The sequence below is a fragment of the Acinonyx jubatus genome, chromosome D1, assembly GCF_027475565.1.
Source record: "Acinonyx jubatus isolate Ajub_Pintada_27869175 chromosome D1, VMU_Ajub_asm_v1.0, whole genome shotgun sequence".
In the NCBI taxonomy this organism is placed as follows: Eukaryota; Metazoa; Chordata; class Mammalia; order Carnivora; family Felidae; genus Acinonyx; species Acinonyx jubatus.
In genome coordinates this window covers 105,729,049-105,752,056 of record NC_069390.1, presented here as the reverse complement: position 1 = coordinate 105,752,056, position 23,008 = coordinate 105,729,049, and the positions used below count along the sequence as shown (strand labels likewise).

General features: G+C 45.8%; 1 protein-coding gene across 1 annotated transcript in view; it reads left to right on the top strand.

Annotated features, from left to right (window-relative positions):
• Positions 1-1,001: 1,001 nt before the first annotated feature.
• CD1H11orf87 (chromosome D1 C11orf87 homolog) overlaps positions 1,002-23,008 on the top strand; it is a 305,472-nt gene continuing 283,465 nt past the window's right edge. The window contains exon 1 of the mRNA XM_053204135.1: positions 1,002-1,309. The gene's annotated coding sequence lies outside the window, so the exon portion shown is untranslated. The remainder of the gene's footprint in view (positions 1,310-23,008) is intronic.

The following is a 23,008-nucleotide window of genomic DNA, read 5'->3' as shown; positions in this document are numbered from 1 at the left end:
GGATGGCAGACAAGTGATTGAACTTTTTTGATCAACCAGACTTAAGAAAGCCTGGCTTTATACAGGCTTTTAATGACAATTTTGCTAATGTTGTAGTTGAATGAAATAGATCACAGGTGATCTCCGGAGGTCTCAGGATGAAGAGCCATCGGTTAATTGGTTGCAGTTTCTTTTTTAGGGTGGGTATGTAGTGGACAATCAAATATACTTGTGCAATGAATGAGTCAAAGGCTGTGTAAATAGTAGGTAACCTACAAGGTGCTCAGACCGGGGGGAACATATCCGGAGCTTCGCTGTGCATCTGGGGTACACAGTCAGGGTAGAGCCAGAAGGGTGTCTCAGTTCTGAGTAGATATACAAAGCCGCTTACATCGCTTTTCTGCCTTCTGCCGGAGATCAAGATTGGGTGTAGATTCTCTGGAGCCTGCAGGTGAAAGCTGTACGGGGAGAAAGCCGTGGAAGCTGGGGGGTGGAGGGGTCTGGCTTACAGGGTAGCAGAGGAGCGGCCAGCGCAGGCTCGGTCCCCAAACCGCCTGGGTTCTCACCCCAGCTGTGTGACATCAGGCTAATTCGCTTCTCGGACGGTTCATCATGTTTACACAGCGGGGTCGAGCGCGGTTCTGACCGCATGGGTTGTTGTGGTCCGGAGAACTCAGGAGTCCCCCCTGGGAGACACCTGAAACCGTCCCCCCGTACACGGAGGATGGGGGTGGGTAAGGAGAGACCCAAGAAAGCGGTGGCCACTCCACACGGTTAGGTGGCAAGTTGGACGAACGGTGAAGCTCCCTTTCGTGGCTCGCCTGGGGCCGCAACAAGATGAGCAAGTCTCTGCACCTGCCCGCCAGAACCTGGAGAGTTTCCGGAGAGGTCTTACCCGGGTCGCGTCAGGTGCGGTGCGTGGAGCCTCGGGCACGCGTTTCCCAGGAAAGGGCTCCGCTGTGGGCGTGGCGGGCGGAAGCTGCAGGGTCAGGGAGCGGGGTGGGGGACGAGCTTCCGGGTGACTGCACCTGCGCACGGCTCCGGCGACGGTCGCCCCTGGAGGACCTCGTGCAGCCGGGCGCGCCGGGCCGCGCCTCAACCACGGGAAGTGACGGCCACGTGTGATCACGTGTCACTGCGGCCGTGGGGTCAGCCGAGAGCTCGGGCGGGGGTCTGGGGCGGCGCTCTCGCTGTCGAAGCCGGAAGAGGCGGGAAATCCAGAAGCTTCAGCCTCGGCGGCTTCCAGAAACCCCGGAGCGGCACCCGGGAAGAGCGGCCGTCGCCCCGGAGCAGCCCCGTTTCATCCCGCGACCAGCGGAAACGTGACAAGGTAGGGCCCGAGGCGCCGAAAAGAGCTTCCCGTTGCGCGTCATTTCCTCTCTCGTGGTGGCGGCACTGCTTCCTGCCGTGGCTTCGTCCCTGGGCGAGTGTGTCCCTGGTCTTTTGGGCGAATCTGTCCCTTGTCTCCTGGGAGAGTTGTCACCTGGGCAAGTTTGTTCTTGGTCCCCCCGGCGAATTTGTCCCCGGTCTCCTTGGGGACTTGTGGAGGAGCCCAGAGCCTTGTTAACTGCTGTGCAACAGGAGGGCTGGTGGGAGAGGGGGGGTGGCCGGGGTGAGGCACGGGCGAACACCTTTGCTTCCCTCTCCGTTCGGGAGCCTCACAAGGCAGCTTGTCGCTGCGCCCGGCCAGGGGGAGAGCCGACTGCTTGGGCCTCGAAGATTCGCCGGGACTGATGGACAGTACACTTGATTCTCTCCTTGCAGTTTGGGGCCTGATGCTTTAGCAGGGGATTTGGAAGACGGTCTTTGCAAAGGCATTGCAAACGAGACCGTCTAAGAGGCAGGTGCATGGCCGCCTTTGCCCGGCTACTTAAGAAACCTGGTAGGGCCTCGCTTTCATCAAAGAAGGGCAGTGATGGGCTTTGTGTAGCTAATAACGAGAAGGACTCTGAAAGAACCGTCGAGGGTCATACATAGAAAGCAGTGTGGGAGCCGGATGGACCCTTGGGCAGCACCGGGTCTAATCTCCCAGGCTTCTGGCAAAGGGCTTGGGGCCTAGAGAGGAGCCACTTGCCTAAGGACCCTACTTTACAACACTATTGGGGAAACCACGTGCCTGTTGGCACAGCTGATTGATTGGAGGGCAAGCAGGGAAGGGGCAGAAAGGGGGGGGGGCGGGGGAGAGAATCCTAAGCAGGTTCCACTTTGTCAGCGCAGAGCCCGGCACAGGGCTCAAACTCCTGAACCGTGAGACCTAAGCTGAAGCCAAGGGTCAGACGCTTAACCGACTGGCCCACCCAGCGCCCCCACCGCTGTGTTTGTCTAGGCTTTTCATGACAGTATTGCTGACGTTGTGTTTGCACGAAATAGATGACAGGTGGTCTTCCAAGGACACGTGGAGAATAGCCAATGGGGGGGGGGGTGCGGCAGGGCACCCAGTGGAGCTCATTAGCCTCCTTGGAAAGACGGAAAGACCGTGGAAGCTGTTTGGAAGGAGGCTCCTGCAGGTACAGATGGAGATGGGTCACAGTTGTCTCTGATTCCGGTCTTGTCCTATCATGGCCCTTTCTAGGATTTGGTGAAACCTCACCCCCGCCCTTTTTTCCCTCCTGGTCTTTGGCTCTTCTGATTGTCCTTGAAAACTCGAGGTAGGCAAGAGCGGCGGTTGAAGGCTGCGTGTTTTTCTCCTTGTTTAGCCTGCAGGCTGGGTGCAGGTCTGGCAGTTAACCTCGTAAATTCAGGCTTTTGAAGAACATGCTTGTTTTTGTCCAACCTGGCAAGTCCGGAGATGGAGCATTTTCACAGGGATGCTTCATCCAGTGTAGAATGGGAGAGATTGAGGCCTAAGAGAGCGTTCTACGTCTTCTCCTTGTGGTGATTTATTTGGGCTTCCATAGGACTTAGGCTGCTACCTATGGCCGCCTAGGCTGTGCACTGCCCAACTCTAGGGTCACAATTCTAAGGTGTGAATGGAACGGCAGTGCGTAGTCCTAGGATTCTGGGCTTGCGTGTCACTGAAGTGCTTCGTTTTCAGAAGCCTCTGCAGTTCACTAATGACTGAGCTACCCTACATGTTTCTGTTTTTTTGTTTTTTTGGGGTTTTTTTTTTTTTTTTTTTTTGGTGTTTTAGCTTTAGCTGTGCCCTGTTCTCTTCTGGGCTCATGCTGTCTTCTGGAAGGGAACCCCAACCCAGGAGTTGATCTATTCTGGGTAGCAGTCATGAACTGCATTCTCTTCCACTCTATCAGAAAGAACATCTTGTCCTCTCAAAGTGTTGTTTTTCCAGATGTGGCATACCTTTCAGGACTGTTGGCACTTATAAGGATACATCTGGAGACAAAATAATAACCTGAATGAAAAATTATTGATGGTGTGGGGAATAGGAGCATTTTGGAAGTAGAGGGAGTTTTGGAGGAATCCCGCAAACTGTCCCGATTATGATGACCTCTCTGTTCCCCCGCCCCAGGCCTCCTTCACCGAAGAGAGGGATAGTTGTCCAATTAGTGCCCAAATACCTTTTCTGTTTTTGCATCCTCCCACCTGAGGGCACAGCCTCTCCATTAATTATCCCCAACACTACCCAACTGAGTTAGGGCTCTACTCTTTCCCATAAAACTGAGCTTGGACACAGACTTCTCCCCTACCCACTCTTCAGGACAGCTGAGAAAGGAATGCTCTTCTAAAAAGAACTTTTGAGGTGTTTATGTTGGTGAACCTTCAATAAGAGACCGAAGGATCCCTACTTAAACATTTTTTTTTTCTAAAATTTTTATAAATGGGCAAGAGAGGAAGAATCCTGGATTGAAATGGACTAATAAGGAAGGTTAAGGAGGAAAGATTATCTAGAAAATAACAGCTAAAAGAAACAACCAAAATGGAGCCTCCAATTAAATATTGAGTTTCCTATGTCAGCTTCACAGAGGAGGCACCATGACTATGTGGCTATAATTGAGGGGAGAAAATTCATTTGTTTGAAGAGAACAATTTTTCCTGTAATTCCAGTGGCAAAACACATCTCTAATGGGGTCTATTTTTGAAAATATTGTCGTGTGGTCCCCCCACCCTTTCTGAGTTCATGACTCTCTCCTCACTCAGCTAACTATATCCATCTGCCTGCAGGTATGTTGGGGATGTTACAGAAGGAATACAGAAAGAATGTGCCAGGGTTTCAGCTTCCGGCATGCAAAATAGAAAGCAGTAAGAAAATAGGCTTGAGAACCAGGCATGTTAGAGCAATAATGGATCTGCTGGAGTAGTGTAGGTCCTAACAAATCGAGGTCTGAGGTTACAGGATTCATATCACAGAGTTCTGGTATAGAGAGAAAGTGCCCTTATTTAAGAGAGGATTCAGATCAGAGAGTTGTTTCATTGTGTAGGGAACACCAGTTTGGATCTCAAAGTGTGGTCCCCAGGCCGGCAGTATCAGCATCACTTGGAAACTCGTTAGAAATGCAGATTGCCTCGTCCCACCTCAGACTTGTGGGAACAGAAACTCCAGGGATAGAGGTCAGGAATCTATTCTTTAACAAGCCCTCTAGGCGATTCTGATGCACACTAAAATATGAGAAATATTGATGTAGAGAAAACTTCACTCCTTCCAATCCAGAGCATTTGGGAGGGTGGAGGAAAGAGTCATGAGAGATGGATATTCCTGTTTTTCTCTTTTTCCAAGCTTCGATCCAGAAAGGGAGGAGTTTTTTTTTTTTTTTTTTAATTTTTTTTTTCAACGTTTATTTATTTTTCTTGGGACAGAGAGAGACAGAGCATGAATGGGGGAGGGGCAGAGAGAGGGAGACACAGAATCAGAAACAGGCTCCAGGCTCTGAGCCATCAGCCCAGAGCCTGACTCGGGGCTTGAACTCACGGACTGCGAGATCGTGACCTGGCTGAAGTCGGACGCTTAACCGACTGCGCCACCCAGGCACCCCGGGGGAGGAGTTTTAAAGATGTGAAAGATCACAAGGAGCAGAGTTCTCTCACCCATGACCCTTATTTGGAAATCTGCAGTGGCCATTTTTTAGGTTGGCTGACACCGACTGAGGTCATCTAACACAGAATTTGGTATCGCTCTGTGGTTAGGCCGAGAGGCTTTGTAGGTTAAGTTTTTCCCGGCCTTCCACAAGACCCCCGTGTCACAGGCAGGTCTCAGACTCAGCTGAGAGTCCAACAAGTCCCGTGTTTGTCCACAGGAGTGGCTCTCTTGGGGGCGGCGGGGCGGGGGCGGGGATCAAGTGGTTTTGAGCAAAGATGGGGGGTGGGTTTTCCAGGTCAGTACAATTGGAGGAACAGTCTTATCTGAGAAGGTCTTTAGAATCAGAAACCTTAACCAGGTTGGTACAGCGGTCTTGTCGAGCTGAAAGAAATGACACCAGCTACCGGTGGACAAGGGACATTGCTCCAGAGTCCAAGACCAAGTCTCCCCTCTCTTTCCATGTTACTTGAGTTACTACATTCCCTTTGTACTCGTTAGTTTCTGTCACTTGCCGTGGAAAGTTTCTGGAAGATCTGCATCTCAGACTCACTGGTGGAAAGTGAAACTCCTCTTCGCCTGTTCTGGTCCCGTTCGGTACTCCATTTCCTTAACGGCACCACCGTCGACCCCATAACCTAGGCCAGATACCTGGGTTTCAGCATTGACTCTTTGATCTTACTTCCCTTCTCCTCCTCCTCTTAGGAATATGATCACTCTTCTTTGCCCTGGTTCAGGCCACTGTATTCTGTCCCCTGGGTTGTTGTGATGATTCCCAGTTAGTGTCCCTTCCATCCTAGCTGCCCCTTCCATTTCATGGTCCACAATCCAGCAAGAGTGATCTAAGGCCGAATTTCATCATGTGATTCAGTGACCTATCCAGAGACTTCACCTTCAGTATGCACTGTAAATCTCTCGGAGGCTTTATTGGACACATTTTGCTAATAGAATTGACCACGAGGCTTTTATTCATGAAATATTTCACGGGGATACTGTTCTGCCGAACACAATTTGGGAAACAGTATTCTAGAAGAATTTAAGGGCAAGAGGTACCAATTCTCGCCTCCACTATTAAAAGACTCTGATTCTTACAGAATGCGTCATTTTAATAGTATCTGACATTTATTGAATTCTTATTACAGGGCAGGCAATTCTAAGTATTGTAAATGCATTATCTTATGTAACCTCCAAAACAGCCTTTGAGGTTGCTATTATTATCTGCGTTTTATAGATGAGGAGTAGAAGCTTAGGTTAATTTGCTCAAATTCACATGGGCCATAAACGGGAGAATTGGGAATTAGAACAAAGATTTTTAAATTCTGAAGCCTGTATGTTTAACCACCAGCTAGTATTTTTCACATCATGTTTTATATAGCTCTGGAATTCTAGCTATGCCTCAGCAGCAGCTGCAAAGGAAGGAACGGGGGAGCAGGTGATGAGGGGGAGACCAACTCTGTGAAATGGGGATCCCTGAGGGCCACTTGAACCAGGGCTTGTATGCCTTTCTCTACTTTATAAATGGGGTTTCTGCAGAAAACTCACGTGCATATGGTTGGAACATGTTGGCAACTACTAGAAAGGGACATTTTCTCCCTCTCCTCCCCATTTCTTGTGAGTTCCATGACGACACTGAAGGAGCATTTGAATGACGCCTGGAGCTAGCTCATTTAGCTCGTGTCTGTCGTCGGTAGTTCCTGCTTAGCAAACCAAAGACTGCACTGGCTTCCCTAGCTGTCTTTGAGTTTCAGGAAGTAGAGTGGGGTGGGTATAAGAGAACACTCCCTCCAAGCTTGCCTGTGCCTTGTCTCAGATACCAGGTTTAGGGGGTCGTGGTTTTTTTAGGGGAGAGCTGGCGTAGGCTCTTGAGGGATATTCAAGAGACTGATGGATCCCAGGAACTTAGATAAAAGTGAAACAAAGAAAAGGAATACAGACTGAGGAGAAGAGTTTTCAAAGGGCAGGTTCCTTAAGCATCTCAGTAAAATTAGTGGGGAATTTGATTCATCATGAAATCCTTTTTGTCTCAGATAACCTATCCTGGAGCTGCAGACTGTCTGGCTTAGATCTCTGCCATCTGGCTTGGTGGCTTCTTTCCTATTCGATTTACCTTCACTTACACACCCTCTTGTTTCCTGCCAGTCCGAAGTGGTCTGCCTGAACCTACAGCTCTGCCCTGGCTTCGGCACTTTCCCCTCCCTGATGTAAACCTCCTGCGCTTCTGGGGATTTTGACTTCATTTCTCTTTCCTGTCTGCGGTCTGGACCCAAGCCAGACTCATTTCCCCAGTCATGGTGGTTAACACTTGGGCTTCAGTGAAGACGCAGAGGTTTCTAGCTTCGGTCATCCTGGTAATTCCGTAAATTCCAAGTGGTCTGTTCTTCAGTAACATGCCTTTTAACTGTGGCCTTTGGGAAGCCTTTCTGATTTGGTGTTGTTTTGGTGCTTTGTTAAGTTAATTAATGCCCCTGATGAATTCGATGTGTTTCACTGGAGGAGTTGGGTACCCAAGTCCCCTTAATGTTGGGGAGTTGTCCAAATTTGTGGGTACAAATCTCAGGAAGAAGACCGTGTTATGAGATCTCCTAGGTCTTTTGATCGGTTCATTTATTTTGCCACTCTCTCCATCTACACAGCTGTTTGGGACCATGCGTTTCAAGTGAAGTAGGAGGACCACCCTTGGTACCCTTCGATTCATAGGCGATACCTTAAGGCACGCTTACACACAGAGTTTAGTGTATTCATAGGTACAAAATACGGTTGCAGGGTAGAGACAGGTAAGGGGAGGCCGTGGGGAGTTGGGAGGGGGAGAGGCTGCCAGGTTACTCCCCCTCCCCTGTGCTGGTGTGTGGCATTACTTACATTGATGTGATGTCTTAGCTATTTGGATGTGCAATGGTGAGAAAAAGTATTGTTGGTGGAAAGTGCTTGTTCCTACTGTTGTCCTCTTCCCTTAGATACTTTTGTAAAGGAAAGTTTCTTGAAAGCCCCGAAGAGACTTCAGGTCCAAGTGCGTCTGATGAGTGGTGGTAGCATCTGTAATCTCGGTGCCTCTCTTGGTTAAAATAAAACTGAAGAATGTCAGATACCCAAAAGCATGACACAAAATTAATCAAACTTAGCACCTCTTTTCCTCAGGGATTCCTAAACCCTAAATCTTAGCCTTTTTAAAAGTTACTGCAAAGATCATAAGGGATAAAAATGGTCATATTAAAAGCCATGGAAGAACATTAATTTAAATTATGATAATATGACCTATTAAGGAGATGTACTCTGGTCTCCCACCAGACTAGGCTAAAATAAATCAATTCTTGTGAATCTTTTGGGAAGAAGATAGAAGTTACTCACCCCAGTGGCCAGAAATTAAAAACAAGTGAGAGTCGCTACAATTTATTACCTTTCTCTTTAGTGGTGTTTACACAGGGAGTTATCACAGGTGCTGTTTTCTCAGGCTTTCTGCCCTTCTTTAAGCTCTACACGTGGATGCAAATTTTGAAAAGCATCACAAATTCAGAGAAATGCCAAGCAGATTCCTTGCTCTCAACAGGAGAAACAGACAACTTGACACAGGTGCTCATGCTGTATGGAAAGTTTACATAAAATTAGCTGTTAGAGCTGCTAATTAGAACTAGACAAATACTTTTCAGGAAAATTCAGGTCTGACCAAAACCCAAGCCAGCCTCTTATTTAGGACACATTTACGAAGGGACATAGCCCACATCAGAACCCCTCCCATCCTGCCTTTAATTTCAATAGGCAAAGTCACGATGGTGTAAGCGGAGAACTTACGATCAACGTTGGAGTAGCTTTACCCAGGATGCAACATAAAATTTTAAGATACTAAGATTTGGGGAAAAAAGATATTAAGATCTGGGTAGAGTTTGAAGCAAAAAAATCTTTAAGATGGGAGTTAGACACTGAAGAAAAAAATGAATGCCTGTCACAAGGTGCTAAGATCACAGACATGATTGCTTAGAAATAATCCATGATACCATATGGATGTAGTTAGTATATCGAGGACTCTTGACTAATTGGGGTATAAATGCAAAAATATTTCTTAGTGTTGTAGTCATCTGGACTCCACTGAAGTTACTTATTCATTCTACAAATATTTATTGAGACCATTACTTGTCAAGTGCTATTTTAGGCGCTGAGGATACAATGATAAATAAAATCAAATTTTTGCCCTCATGAGTCTTGCACTCTTTTAGATAATAGTTCCCTTTATTGTGTTGATTCCATACTTTTTCAGAGACTTTGTTTTATCTTAAAGCTTCTAAAGATCTCTTTGCTTTGGGTTATTCTATATGCTGTACTTAATGCTAGGTACAGTATATAAAGTGCAAGTCTGTCCATTCTAGTACAAATGGAAATACAGAGGTACATTTTTGGTTTTGGAATGTAGGCAGCAAGGCAAGCAACCGCACAAAGAGATAGGGACAGAAAGATCATATAAAAAGCACAAGATAATAGGATAGTAGTGATACGGGTGGGTGCCATGAACTGGTAGGTGAAAGCAAGTGAGAAATCTAGAGTTGGGTTGGGAGGAGGCTTGGTAGTGAAGACCCACTAAGAAGTTCCTGAGCTGGGGCATCTGGGAGGCAGGCGGTTGAGTGTCCGACTCTTGATTTCTGCTCAGGTCATCATCTCGTGACTCGTGAGTTGAAGTCCCATGTCGGGCTCTGCACTGCCAATGCGGAGCCTGCTTGGGATTCTCTCTCTCCCTCTTCGTTAGGACACATTTGCAAAGGGACATAGCCCACATCAGAACCCCTCCCATCCGGCCTTTAATTTCAATAGGCAAAGTCACGATGGTGTAAGCGGAGAACTTACGATCAGCGTTGGAGTAGCTTTACCCAGAATGCAACATAAAATTTTAATATCTTAAGAGTTGGGGAAGAACGATATGTACGCTTTCTCACAATAAATAAATAAATAAAATAAAATAAACTTAAAAAAAGAGGCAAGTCCCTGAGTCAGTCTAGTGTGAATTGTGCTAAGGGAAACAAGTCAGACTGAGAAGGAAGAATACAATATGGTTTCAGTCGTGTGGAATCTAAAAAGCAAAGCAAATGAATAAATAAACAAAAAGCAGGATCAGAGTCAAAAATACAGAGAACAAACTGATTGTTGACAGAGTTGAATGGTGTGGGAGGATACAGGTTTTCGCTTACGGAATGGATAAGTCATGGGAACAAAAGGTAGAACATAAGGAATATACTTAAGGAACATGGTCAGTGATACTGTAATAGTGTTGTGTGATGATCGGTGGGAGCAACACTTCTGGTGAGCATAGCATAACATACAGTTTATGGAACGGCTGTGTTGTATACCCGAAAGTAATGTAAAGTTGGGTGTCAACAATACTAAAAAAAAAAAAAGCCCCTGAGCCAAAACACAGTAGGGAGGTTGGAAGATCGGCATCAATAATGGGTAAAACTCAGGTGTGGGTGTCAGCAGGTAGAAGCAAGAACTAGGGCCTGGGGCAAGATCAGAGATGAGTGGGAACCGAAAGAGAAGAGTAGAGGCTTGGAAGGGCCAGGGGAGCTGGACTGAGTGGACTGTATTTGGGGGTGGGGACCAGATAGGGTGGACAGGGCTTCTAGGACCAGTCACAAATACAGACGGGGAGACGAGAAAATGTCAGCTGGAACTGGCAAGTGCCGACGGAAGCAGTATGAGTATTAACACTGAGAAATGTGAAGCAAAGACAAAAACTGGTGAGGTGGCAAGGAAGGTGGGAATCTGGGTCCCAACGTGGTGAGAAAGTTCAGGGGTCTCTTAACAGAAGGTGTAGGCTACTTCAAAGAGGGCTGGCAGAGTGACTGTCCTGGGGTCAAAAAATCGTGGTTGAAACGAGGAGGCTGGCAAGTAAGAGCAGTGTTTTTGAGGAGGTGTCTCAGAGCTTATGGGGTCCCTTCATTGAGGGCCAGCCTTCCTTGAAAAGGACCCAGAAAGAAAGCTAACATTTGTGAGCAGTGCTATGCATCAGGCTGTGTTAAAGACACTGTGCATATAAATAACGATGGACATTTTGAATACAGAGCTTACTGTTTCTACTCTGTTCCTGCTCTCCACACGGCAGGGAAAGGGGTTGTTTTAAAATAGGAGTCAGGGTTGCAGCTTCTGCAATAGTGACACGAGGAGTTTGGTGGATTCTTTGTGTGGCAAAATAGTACTTTGCAGATTAGACACACACACAATCGAAAGCCTCTGGAAACTGTCCTTAGAACATAAAATTAAAGGAGATACATTTCTTTGAGAAAATCTGCTAAATCTCAGTGAGAACAATGAGCTTGTGGCATTTGGAGCCGAACCGACGCCCATCTCGTCTTCGCCCAACTCCGTGTAACCAAAGCTCTAACAGACACACACTGCTTTGAGCAGGTGCAGCCCAGAAGAAGGGGACTTTTTTGACTCCCAGCAGCTAGGGCTGCTGTTTCATTTCAGTTGGGGTGGCCCATTGTCTCTTACTTGGCTGCCCCCCTGCAGCCTGTATCACGAAGGCGCTTTTCCAGGCAGGCGCACCTGACGGGATGGGTACTTCCTTCCCTCGTCCAGCTCCCATGTGTGTGTCAAGGGCTGTTGCTGCCCCCAACTGCAGTGACGTGGTACAGAAATTCTTCCCAGAAAGAGAGCAAGGCCTAAGGGACGGAGCACTCCACAACTCTGCCTCAGAGGACTGAAGTTACTTGGAACAGAAGATGGAGAAGTTCATGCCGAGGATTTTACTGAAAACAGTATATATCTTGGTGGTGTGCCATTGAGAGGGCTGGTAGTTGCGTGATTCTAGTAGTAGAGAAAGAGCTAAGCAAAAGGAGCCTCCCGGGGTCACTCTTATGTCTGGGATCCAGAAGGCTGTGCATCTGTGCTCGTACCCACTCAGGAGCAATCTAAGCAGAATGTGGGGCAGACTTGAAAGCATGAATTAAGCCACTCTTGGTTTGCAACTCTCTTGGGATCTTCCTAGGTACAGTCTAAAACCAGCTCCTGAACATAGTGGGCCGAGAGAAACTGAAGAAAGAAGTAGGACCCTCCTCCCCCAGATTGGTAGGTGGTAGTTTTAATAAGCAAAGGAAACTTATACACAAGGCTTGTCTTAGCCAGCAGCAACATGAATGGATCACAACACCTGCCATCCAAATTTAAAAGTTTATAGAGAGGACCTGACTGGGCTCATTCACATACACTGTGTAGGTGTTCTCAATGGCACATCGGCATCTCAAGGCTGCGTCCTTGGGGAAGACTCTGGGAGTGGGAGAGGTGAGTGGAACCCACATCCCAAGGGTGGGAGATGGGGTGAAGAGCTTCCAAGGGCTCAGGACCAGCTCAAGGTTCAGTCAGTGGTCATACGTGTTCGATGACATTGCCCAACACCCATACATAGATTGATCAGCAAAACGTGGAAGCCTTGCTACCTCGGGAAGGAAGCACAACCTCTGGCCGAACAATAGGCTACTCTGATCCAGGAGTGACTCTTAAGAAGTGAAGCTTCAACATATGATGATACTCTTCCCTAGTTGTCTGGAAGTTGTCTAGCATATACAAGGTCGTGCCCTCTCAGGAGTGAATGATGAGGGAAACTGAGCTAGTAGCTCCCAGACAAAGTTGTAAACTCTCTGAACTATACAAGCAGTCTCTAAGCTGCACAGAGATCTAATGGTAAGCATATATATCTAAGTTGCTGAGGGGGCTGATGCAGTCTTTGACCAAAAGGTGGTTCATACAGACCTACAGGTAACCCCCAAGGAGCAGGAGGAAAAAAAGACAGAAATGCAGATACAGACATCAGAGGTTGCAGAAAACAAAAAAAACAAAGGAAACAAATTGAGTTCCCTAACACTTCCCAAAGAGGGAGAGGGGTCAGTGTTAAGTTTCTACAATATATTATCTAAAATGGATATTTTCCAACAAAAGAGGAGACCTACAAAGAAACAGGAAACTGTGATACATAGGGAAAAAAGCAGACAATAGAAAATACCTTGTGAGGGGTCCCAGATGATGGACTTAGCTAACAGACATATTTTTTTAAAAGGTTTATTTTCATGGAGGGGGGAGGGAGAGAGAGAGAGAGAGAGAGAGAGAGAGAGAGAGAGAGAGAGAGAACGAACATCAATGGGGGAAGGGCAGTGAGAGAGAGGGAGAGAATTCCAAGAAGGCTCAGGGCACTGTCAGTGCAGAGCCCGATGTGGGGCTTGAACCCACTAACTGTGAGATGATGACCTGAGCCGAAATCAGAGTTGGACTTGGGGTGCCTGGGTGGCCTAGTCAGTTAAGCTGTCATCTTTGGCTCAGGTCATGATCTCCTGGTTTGTGAGTTCAAACCCTAGTTGGGCTCTATGCTGACAATTCAGAGCCTGGAGCCTGCCTTAGATTCTGTGTTTCCTACTCTCTGCCCCTCCCTCTCTCCCTCCCTCTCTCTAAAATAAATAAACATTAAAAAAAAATAAAGAGTTAGACTCTTAACCAACTGAGACACCCAGGCACCCCAGCCAACATAGATTTTAAGGCAGCTATTATAAATATGTTCACAGAACTACAGGAAGGCATGCTTAAAGATTTAGAGGCAGGATGGTCACCGTGACTCATGAAATAGTATCAAAAGACAGAAATTGTAAAAAGAACTGGGTGTAAATTCTGGAGTTGAAAAGTACAATAACTGAAAGGAACTATTCACGAGAGGGACTCAACAGCAGATTTGAGTGGGCAGAAGAAAAATCAGAACTTGAAAACGGATCAATAGAGATTACACAGTTTAAAGAAGAAAAAGTAAGAATAAAGAAAAAAGAACAGTCTCAGAAATGTGAAACACCCTTTAACGCATCAACATACATGTAATGGTAGTACCAGAAGGAGAGGGGGGAAAGGTGCAGAAAAAATGTTCAAAGAAATCATGGCTGAAAACTTTCCAAATACAGTGAAAAAACACTGATAAACACATCTTAAGTAGTTGAGCAACTCCTAGCAAGATCCACCGGAAAAGATTCATACTGAGAAACGTTGTAGTCAAAACATTTAAAGCCGAAGATACAGAGAAGCTCTTGAAAGCAGCAAGAGAAAAATGACTCCCCACTAAAAGATTAACAGCTGACTTCCTGTCAGAAACAATGGAGGCCAGCAGGCAGTGTGACAGTATATGCAAAGAAAGAAAAACTCTCAACCAAGGATCCTATATCCAGTAAAGCTGGTTTTCAAAAATGAAGGTGAAATGAAGGCAATCTCAGAAAAATAAAAAGTGAAAGGATTTATTGTTGGCAGAAACTGCCTTATAAGGAATATCAAAGGAAAGTTCTTCAGGTTGAAAGGAAGTGACATCAGACAGTAATTTGAATCTGCGTGAAAAAGAGCTCTGGTAAAAATCTAGATAATGATACAAAGACAGTGTCATTAAATATTTTTTCTTGTAATTTAAAACAATTTCTGTAAAACTGCCTTATTGGACCTATAACACAAAGAAATACATTTGATAATAACCTCAGAAAGGTTAGAGTGGGGTTGGAACCAGACTGGCTTGAGGAAATGACACCAGAAGTTAATCCCATCCATAGGAAGAACTGAAGATAACCCCAACTGATAAATAAGAAAATTAATGTTTTTTAAGAAACTCCTACAAACATAGTTGTGCTCTCATTTCTTCTCTTAGCTTACATAAAAGTATTATAAAAAGCAGTAATTCCAACACTGCATTGTTGGGTTTGCAACTCATATAGGCATTCATATGTATAACAGTAACAACCTAAAAAAGGGGAAGGGGGTGCCTGCATGGTTCAGTCGATTAAGCTTTGGACTTTGGCTTGGGTCATGATCTTGGGGTCCGTGAGTTCAAGCCCTGTGTCGGGCTCTGTGCTGACAGCTCAGAGCCTGGAGTCTGCTTTGGATTCTGTGTTTCCCTCTCTCTCTGACCTTCCCCTGCTGTCTCTCTGTCTCTCTCTCCCTTTCAAAAATAAACATTAAAAAGAAATTAAAAGGGAAAGAGAATGCAGCAATAGAAGGGTTACTAGAAGTAAGTTAGTGTAAATCTAAAAGAGATTTAATAAGTCGAAGTATATATTGTAAGCCCGAGAACAACCACTAAAAAGATAAGTTAAAAAAATATATAGCTTAAAATCCTTAAAGGAATTTGCATTTTTTAAAATGTTCATTCATTTTTGAGAGACAGAGACAGAGCATGAATGGGGGAGGGTCAGGAGAGAGGGAAACACAGAATCCGAAGCAGGCTTGCTCTGAGCTGTCAGAGCAGAGCGTGATGTGGGGCTCGAACTTACCAACTGGGAGATGAAGACCTGAGCCACCCAGGTGCCCCTAAAGTCCTTAAAGGAATTTAAATAATACGCTAGGAGCTATCCACTTAAGTCAAAGGAGGTGGTAAAGGAAGAATATATGAAAAACATGGTTATGAGACATATGGAAAATCTAAAGCAGAATGGTAATTAGCAATCCAACCGTATCAATAATAATGTTAAATGTGATTATACTAAGTCATCCAGTCAAAAGAAATTGTCAGACTGGATAGAAAAAAAAAATGACTACATGTTGTCTGTAGGAGACACCCTTTGGATTCAAAGATACAAATAGGTTGAAAGTAAAAGAATAGAAAAAGATGAGCCGTGTAAACAGTAGCCATAAGACATATAGACTGATAAAATACCAGATAAATAGACTAAGACTGAACACAAATCAGATTTTGCCTCTTCTCTGGCTCAAAACCTCTAGTGGCCTCACATTTCTGAGAATAAAATTCACATGTTCAAACCAGCAATAATCTTACCTCTCACCCCTCACCCCGCCCCCCGCAATCTCATGCCATCCTTCCCTGAAAATGCATTTTTACTTTATCCTGTGTTTTGATCTTAGTTTGAATAGGTATAGAATTCTTGATTGGAAATAATTTTTCCTCAGAATTTTGAAGGCACTCCTGTTTTCCCTTCGGAAGCTTTAATGATATTTAGGGTATTTCTCTCCAACCCCAGTGCTCTGACATGGCATGAAAATATGCCTAAGGATGGATCACTTTTCTTTCATTGTGCTGGACACTCAGTGGGCCCTTTTAATTTATAAATTCATGTGTGTGTGTCATTTCTCTTTGTCCTTCTAGTCTCCCTTTCTAGGAGAGCATTTTACCAAATGTTTTTCTGACATCAGCCATTTCTGCTCATGTGTCGAGTTTTATTAGTTCTGGCCTCAGGATATTTTCTTGTCCTCTGCTGATGTCCAGGATGAGCTTACTTACTACAGTCCCAAGTGATGCAAACCTAGTCTTTTGATCATCATTTGACATAACAGCTGTGCTTAGTAAGTATTTATCTATTGTCATAGTGAAACTAGTTAGTGGGAGCGACTACAAGACGCATTGAAACATGACTGGCTGTACGCTCGTCACTGCTTAAGGTCGGTTGAATGGTCCCGCGTCCCCTCCTCATGTCTACGTTTTCTTTTGTTGGCCTCTCTGGGCTCTTGACTCTGATTCCCACAGATGGGATAGCACTTTGAGTTGTGTCTTGATGCCACCGTTAGTCCCCCATTCCCCCAAACCGTCTGAAGCACAGTCCCTGATTTCTCCGTCTTGGTCTGGAGTCGTGCGTTTAACCATTTGGTTCTTCTAACCCTAAAAATTCCCCAAATTAATAACCACCTGAACTGGTGTTTGTTTCCGTTTATTGAACTAAGGATAGATTGCACAATCTCTGTCTTTCACATGAGGCACCTGAAGCCTGCCTGGATGATTGAAGGAGGCTTCCAATCCAGGTCTCATTCCGGGGCTTCATGATTGTCAACCTTCCACGTTGTGTCTCAGACGTCCCAGTGTGGTCCTAAGGGTCAGATGAGGCAAGCAGGGTTAGAATTTGCACAGACATTGGTTAAGGTAATGGGCATGCAAGTTCTCCCTGGAGTTTTCTTGTCTTGAAAGGTGATTTCTGGAGTTGGAGTGTTTAACACAAAGGAACGAGTCTCTGACGATAAGAATGAAGGTGCGCTGGCAGATAGGGGGAAGGTGAGAGGGGTGGGCGGGCTGAGTATCTGGGGAAGGGGGCCTTCTGGCAGTGCCCTTAAAAGACCTCATCCAGGCGCTGCTTGGACAAGCCGAGCTAGGTGATAACAGCAGAGCTTTTGTTGGCTTTGCTTCTTCTACAGATGATAAAGCCAAGGACAGTGTGTTCCAGCTTCAGGGGGGAAGCAAGCTGTGCAATAGGAGGTAAATCTCTGGCTCGCAAAAGGTTGAGTAAGATGCTTCTTTAAAAAGCTCACCAGTTGGCTAAATTTAGGGTGGTGAACACCATCAGGCCAAGAATATACTTTGGCCTTGGGCCCGTAGCATTTTCATTTGACTGGGAGTTGGCTGCATTTTCATTTTCTCTAAGCTTTTCTCTCGACTCTTAGTACCTTTGTCTTTGGAGGCAGGAGACTGTGCTGATAGTTGGGTGGAGCCCTGTAGCTATGAGTAATATCCCTGTTGATAATGACAATTAGGGATAACCCTGAGTTATGGGATACATTTTCAGTGAGTGGTTGGGTGTGCACTGTGATGTTTTTACATAATTTTGTTTCATCAGTCATCCATCTACAGGGGCATTTCTTGACATTTCTCTGTTCTTCTTTCTCCTCTGCATTCCCTTCTCTGCACCTCCTCCTTTTCTCTGAAACTGTTTACAAAGACAAGATCTTTGGCAACAGAAGCCCTTTGCCAGCCACACGTAACGGGTCTGAAGTCCTGTTCGTGTGCTTAATGATTCACTGCAACCACTTCATGTCACCTGCCACAACTTGAGGGGTGTCTAGCTTCCCAGCTAGCATGCTGACAATCAGAATGTGAAAATAAACATCCAACCCTATTGGAGTTGAGAAGCAGTGAGGCAGAGCGAATAAAGCCTGGATTCTAGCATCAGCTGGTCCAACTTCCTGCACCAACTTCACCATTTACTGGATGCATTTTTTTTTTTTTTTTTTTTTTTTTTTGCTTCTCTGAGCATTGGTTTCCTTGTCTGTAAGGTGGCCCACAGTTTAGTGGAGAGTTAGACTAGTCAATGTACAAGTAGAGTAGAACCAGCTGATGCTAAGATAGGTGAGGACACACCTTGGGGAAGGTTAGAAAGGGCACCTAAGCCAACCTTGGGGAGTCATTAGGGCTTCCTGAAGAAGGGCATATTTATATTAGGATCTAGGGATGAGTCAGAATTGGCCAGGCAGAAGCATGGCAGGGGCAGAGTGGGTGTGAAGGATGGTGAAGGTGGATGCAGCCATATCTATGCAGCGTGGAATGGCCTGGGCCTTGGGAGAAATTGAGCCAATCTTGGTACTGTCTGCCTAGAAGCTCCTGAGAGGTTATGAGGCCTGCATGTGTTTTAGAGAGACAGAGGGTCATGGAGGATGACTGATGAGAATTGTTCTTTTGTGGAGTATTTTAAAAGATAACTTTATTACTTTTTAGATGGTATTCTGAAATCGTCCCAGTGTGATATTCTTGTTGGTTAGTGGGTAGGTGTTTGCGTGTGCATTTATGAGTGGAGAGGTGCAAGGTGCAGGCGAGAGTCACTTCTCTCAAGTTTTATGGCATGATGTTAAATGTGTTTTCTTTGTAGGGGTTCATTCTCGAGGCCCACACAGTTGGAAGAACAGGCAGTGACACCTTCACCCCAGTTAGCCCCAGCTACCCATCCCCAGTCGTGTCGCTCATAAAGCTCTGATTGACTTTAAATTAGACATGGCTACATTAGACAGGATTTAGGCTGGCTGATGGAGAGGCAGGACATGTCCATGGATCCCTGACCAGACATGAGGGGTACAGAAGTCTGTTTTATTTATTTATTTGTTTGTTTGTTTGTTTGTTTATTTATATATTTTTGTAATATGGAATTTATTGCCAAGTTGGTTTCCATACAACACCCAGTGCTCATCCCAACAGGTGCCCTCCTCAATGCCCATCACCCACTTTCCCCTCCCTCCCACCCCCCCGTCAACCCTCCCTTATGGTTTGCCTAGAAGTGTGTGTTTTGAAAGCGTGTGGGAGGCCAACATAACTCTGAAGCTGGCTGGCACTTTGCATCTTCCTTTTCTAATGTGTCTACCCTGCCTGTCTGTTGCGTACGGGGAGCATCTAGGTGCTTCATTGTGGAGTCTGACCTGGATTAGCCAGCTGGCGTCATGGTGGTCCGTCCTGGTCAGGTAGGAGGCTCTTCCGTCCCAAACTTGGAGCCATGATTTCAGAGGAGGAGGAATTGTCCCTTTTATCTTGTTCTCCCTCCTGCCTTCACACCCCAGAACCCAACTGCCTTTGAGTATAATATAAAGTAGTTGTGTTTGATCCAGAGGTTTCAGATCCTGAGGTGGCCAGTAATTCTGACCCTGGTTAGCAATTCTGGTGGCCCCCAAGGCTGATGTCTCTCAGTAACCCCACTTTGATCTGTTTCCATCTTTGAACCCTAGGTCCCCGGTTGCCAGAGGGCGTCTTAGAGATGATCTAGTTCATTTTGCATGTGATGAAGCCCATGCATCGGGGAGAGCACAGATCTGTCCAGAGTCACAGTGAGCTGTTGTGAGAAGCAGGTCACTAATTATAGCCCAGTATTCTTTCCACTAAACACCAACAGCTTTATCTGACTTTCCTATGTACAGTCCAAGCACTGGCTGGAGAAGTGGGAGAGAACTGGCATGTGTGCTAAGGGACTTACACATACTCACCTGATTGAGTCGCTCTTCCAGACCTTCCAGTAGGGTGTGGGCAAAGGAAGGGAACAGACCCTGAGAGGGAGCCATGTTATTATCCACAGATAGAGCTGGTGTTGTGAACAAGGTCCACACCCCACCTTCTGTCTTCCAGGCAACTTGACCTCAACCTGCCACACTTGAGATTTAGAACTGAAAGGCTTTGGACGGGCTCAGGAGTGACTGTCTTGTGTTATTAACACTACACAGAAGTTCGAACCAGGGTCCAACTCGACATTTTCCTGGCTGCCCTCTACATTGAGGCCTTTGGGGCTTAGTCCCTCCCCTGAGACAACCTTGCCACACTCCTGACTGAGTTCAGAGTCTTGCCTACCTGACTTCTGGGGAGTATGTATTTTTTTCAGCCTTCTTGATTCTTCCCAGATTTATTCTTAGCTTTTGGATTAAAGAATATTTGCTGACTATGGGAGGAGTAACTTTGAAATGCAAACTTACTGATGACCGAGATGGATCTGGAATTCTTTCTAGTAGCCTTTCATAATGTTTGGCTGAAAAGACCTCTGGTAGGTCATCCACTTAATTGCCATGCAGACTCCTTGTTTACTAGCAGAGGCACTCGGAAAAGGTGGGTATGACTGAGATTGTGGTTGCTCTTTATATGTGAAAGTTCTCTCTCCAGTTTCTGAATTAATCACAGCTTATCTGGAATTTTGTAGCCCTGTGTTCAATTCCTCTATGCATGGAGGACCCTTAGGATGCAGGTCATTATAGTAAAGATGGTCAGGATGGGGTATCTCTAAATGTCTTTTGACTGTTGAAAGGTGGAGAATTGGAATGTAAAGTTTAAGGGGGTCAGGATGGAGTTCTGACACTATTTGTTGTCTTAGATTCAAGTTATTTGTATCATGTGTTGGGCCTCTGTGCATTTTGAGTTTGATATGCTTGACTGTGGTGTGCCAGAATGTTCTCATAAGACACCACAAGGTTTATGATTTTCCTCAAGTCATCACGCATTTCTTAAACATACTCCTTCACATCCAGTCTCAGCTGCCTTTAACTTTCGTGACAGAATTTTGAGGACATCCCAAATCTCAGCACCTCTCCTTCCAGGCACACACGGCATGGGGCCCGGCAACTCCCCAGGGCTGGGCTCCATCTCGAGGAGGATGTCCTGCGGGTGCAGAGTGTGCTTCTTTCCTGGCTTGTGCGCGGATGCCTCTGACATCCCGCAGCCAACAGTTCTTTGGTTTTTTTCTGCATTCCTGATCCATTGTGAGCTCTCACATTATCTTTTTCTCCCAGACCTGCTGTGGACTGATTTTTCAGCTCCTAAGACGTCAAGAGCCAGAAGGGCACTGGGGAAAGAGTGCAGCTCGTTTGCCCATGAGATCCCTCTGCGGTTGGCTGGGGGATGAGATGTGGGATGACGATGGCTCTAGCTCTGCCCTCTTTTCAGGCGAGACCTGTTCTTTGGGAAGCTTTTGCAACTCTTCGGAACCCTCCTGATCATGGAACGCTCTAAGAGGCTGTGGGCCTCTGAGCAAGTAAAGCGGATTTTCGGCGTGTAAGCGTGCATTAGTGGACGTCAACTTGGGACTTGTCTTCATGGAAGTGTCTTTCTAACCCTCCCCCCATACCTTAAGTCTTCCTGCCTCCACTTTGCTAGCTTTATCTACTACCCCTTCCTGATTTCTGCCTTATTCGATGTAACTTACCTCTCCCTTGGAACTAGTTGGACTCTCCCTGCAATGTTCTTCTGAGATGGTTTTCGGCTCTGGGTTGCAGAGTGCCTTACGGTTCTTATTGGCTTGTAATATTATTCTCTAGAGTCTGATGGCCTAAGTAGAATTCATCTCGGTTTGGGGGTTAAACTAAACTTCTGTGTGTTATTGAGTTATTTTAAAGATCGCAAATACCCCAAGGGTATGGTCTAGCCTGTCCTTATAGAAATAATGCTCATTGCCTCATGGTATGTGATTATGCCTGGTTCTGTGAGGGTCTTAGTCATTTGTCTTATATATAAGCAAACACTGACCTAGTACAAAATGCCAGGGATGGGGTGAGTAGGTCCCGGAGGTGAGATGACAGGAAATTGTCTCTGTGATGACATCTGGCCTAAATTGCTGAGATGGAAATGCTCGTGGGGCTGGCTATACAGTCTCTCTCTTTAATCTTCCCTCTTGAAGCTGCTTAGTAAATTGCAAGAGTAAGGGGAGAATAGGGATGTGGGCTTGCTTCTCGGGAATCCATTTATTCAGTAGAGAGGGTTCCAGAATTAGGTGCTTTTTCTCCTCTTGATTTTTTTGCTAACAGATTTTCTCTCCCTGTTACAGCATAAGATTGATTTCTGTCTTCAAAATGTGTTCATGGGGATGAGGGCTTTTCGGTAAAAGCATTACAAATCATCCACAAACATCAGGCATCTTTGGGAGAAGTGAGGCTGTGTCTACAATGCGCATTTTTCATGGGGAGCAGCACCACCTGACATCTTCCTGAATTTCCAATTTCAGATTGTCCTTGTCTGTTTGAAGCTTGGGTATGTGAATTCCAGATGAGCTTGTGCAGGCTTTTAAAATTTGCATGGTTTGAGGAGAAGGAGCAGTGACAGCTGATTGATACAGAAATGGCTAAGGAATCCAGACTGCATCAGAAACCCTGCATCTGATGAAACCCCCATCTTTGCTGAGTGCTGGCTTGTCACCGGTGAGACCATATTTTACAATGATTTCACAGGCATTAGTTCATTGACTCCTCCCAGCATTTTTTCAAAGAGACAGAGGAGGAAAGATAAAGTCCACTTGGCAGGAACGGACGTTGAGAGCTTGAATGTTTTTGTGGCTTAGCCTTAGCCCAAAGCAGGTTAGTGGCAGAGAGGGGATAAGAACCTGATTTCTTTTTCTTTAATTTTTTTTAATGTTTCTATTTATTTTTGAGACAGAGAGAGACAGAGCATGAGCAGGGGAGGGACAGAGGGAGGGGGAGACACAGAATCCAAAGCGGGCTCCAGGCTCTGAGCTGTCAGCACAGAGCCCGACGCGGGGCTTGAACCCACAAACCGTGAGATCATGACCTGAGCTGAAGTCGGACACTCAACCGACTAAGCCACCCAGGCACCCCAAGAACCTGATTTCTTTACCAATGTATTTAGAAGACCAAGGCCTGGGGAAATGTTCCCTAGGAGTCTCTGTAAAGTTTCTTAGGTTGTATGATAGCAACGGGATCAGAAAATTAGTCCTAAGAGATCTGGATTTTTAAGTAGCAATAAATTTGCCTTTATATTCAGTTCTTAGGATGGTATTTGGCCCACAGTAGGCACTCAGTCCATTTTGATTCAAATAATAGATTCTCATCTCCAAGCCCTAAGATCTGAGAAAACAGAGCGCTGAATTAAGTGCCGGGTGT